This window comes from Rhagoletis zephyria, unplaced genomic scaffold, assembly GCF_001687245.7.
Source record: "Rhagoletis zephyria isolate East Lansing unplaced genomic scaffold, Rhagoletis_zephyria_1.1 Rzeph_scaffold_27578, whole genome shotgun sequence".
NCBI lineage: Eukaryota > Metazoa > Arthropoda > Insecta > Diptera > Tephritidae > Rhagoletis > Rhagoletis zephyria.
In genome coordinates this window covers 2,894-5,159 of record NW_016184635.1, presented here as the reverse complement: position 1 = coordinate 5,159, position 2,266 = coordinate 2,894, and the positions used below count along the sequence as shown (strand labels likewise).

At 32.4% G+C, this 2,266-nt stretch overlaps 1 long non-coding RNA gene across 1 annotated transcript; it reads left to right on the top strand.

Annotated features, from left to right (window-relative positions):
* Window positions 1-1,860: 1,860 nt before the first annotated feature.
* On the top strand, window positions 1,861-2,042 carry LOC108382571 (uncharacterized). The gene is made up of 2 exons (XR_001849697.1): window positions 1,861-1,924; window positions 2,012-2,042. It is a non-coding gene; the product is annotated as an uncharacterized LOC108382571 (long non-coding RNA).
* The last annotated feature ends 224 nt before the right edge of the window (window positions 2,043-2,266 follow it).

The window sequence follows — 2,266 nt, the reverse complement described above, 5'->3', positions numbered from 1 at the left end:
AAACCTGAGATGTTCAAGCGCGCTGAAATATTTTTCTATCTATAATTTTCCCCACATTGAATTGCTGCACAACACCCTTATTGCCGTAAAAGCGTTGCTTGCAACACTAGTGCTTTATGGGGACCAAATTTGGTGAAAAAAATAGCTAAGTTTGTTTACTGGATATACTGATGTTGTATGTCCAGACCACCATTTATACTAGCCGTCATCGATTCGCCAACAGTTAGCGAGTAGCGAAACGAACGAACTCAATGAGGTACAACCAAACTCGCTATCGTCTATCCGTGCTAGCTACCTTTGTTGTTGCTTTCACATGCAACATTTTTCGTTAAGCTACCGGAACTCAAACATAGCAAGCAGCGAAGTGACGAATCGATGACGGCTACTATATATGTAGCAAGGCTATTTATGCCAAATTCTAGATATCAACCTCGTTGTAGGCATCACATCAAAGAGATACAAGTAGAAGACTCTAGATGTCGCCCCGCCAGAAGAAATTAAATATTGCGCCTAAATATATGCACTATATATATACGCTACATCGGAACTGGACGACACGCCATTTCTTTAAATGAAATTAACTGCTGCTATATGTATGTATGTACATATGTATGCATGTATTTGTGTGTTTATACTAAACGTGAGCAAACATTTTGCTTGCATAGTCTTCTGTTCTCTTTTCACTGCAAGTTGAATTTTTTTCCACGTTTTCGTTTTCAATCTCATAAGTGGTTTATAATGACTTTTGCTAAAATTTCAAAAATTATCAAAACAAATTCTATGGGACTGAGAAATATTATTTACTAATTTTTAGTCCGTTTATAAGAGCGTTGGGTATTAAAAAGTTTTTTATTTTATTTTATTTTATTTATTTTTATTCAATCTAATCAGATTTGTACAAAAATTCATAAATTTACACCCAGTTATAGACCAGTGTGCTACTTGAGTATGTTCCTACTAAAAAGTGGTGGCTTTTAAAGGTAACATATTGAAACTAAGAACTCTTTGTGTTATCGATTTAAAAGTGGCAGAATATCTTTAAAAAAAAATAATTAAGATTATTTTTAAATGCTGGCTTTGCATCTTTTCATAAGTGAAAAATAATTTTTCTTAAAACTTTCTACATAGGCCCGCTTAGAGGACAGTGGAAAATATCTTTGTTGGGTAAACAACACTGCCGGAGAGGAAACAATACAGGTGTCATTAACGGTAACTGGTAAGTAACACAAAAATGCAAGAATACATTCATAATATGAATTTCGTATGTAAATATCCAAATTATATGATGATCAAATAGTCAGGCAGAATGTCAAACATGCTCTTTTCTAAAGCGTATTCCAAATCAACCCTCACCAAACCTGCCCCTAAATGTATTTAAAAGTAACAATAAATACACGCAGAAAAATGGTAAAGTTATAATTACCAAGATTTGGTTATAGTGACCAAATAGTTGGATATGGCGAAACAAAATATCTAGTTGGCGAAATTTACTTCATCTTGATTGGACAATATTGTTGTCTTGTTTGATACAAGTTATCAATTACTTTTATGGACTTTTTTTTATTATTACCAATAATGAGTTTGACATAAATAAAAATTAACTCAATGGTTGTAGTGTTGCTAGATTTATTATTTTCTTAATTTAATTGAAATCAATATTAAGCATAAACAAGTAAGAACAGCGCTGTCTTCGGCTATGCCGAAGGCTTCATACCTTTTATGAGCATCTGAAAATATTTATTTAACAGATTACTGCATTTGAAAAAATGTATATATTTACAGCATACATAGATAGAGGAGATACATATAAAAAAAATCATATCTAAACAATCAGAGGTATGGAAGGTATAACTTATATATCACCAATCTAAGTGATTTTGACTGCTGTGTGATCGGTATGTAAACCGGTAACAGAATTTAGTAGGTTTAGCTTCCTANCTTATATAGCACCAATCTAAGTGATTTTGACTGCTGTGTGATCGGTATGTAAACCGGTAACAGAATTTAGTAGGTTTAGCTTCCTACATAAAGGAGATATATCGCAAAAATTGGTATCTGAACAATCAGTGGTATAAGAGATAAAGCTTATGCAGTATAGATTTTGACGATTTTCTCAGTAGACTTTGTATTATTATTTATAAAAAAACCTTACGAAATTTATCGGTAAAGGAGTTTTACAGTAAAGCCCCATATCTGAACAATCAGTTGAAGGGAGCTAATAAATAGGTTATAGTGACCCGATTTTGATAATTTTATTGTAAACTTT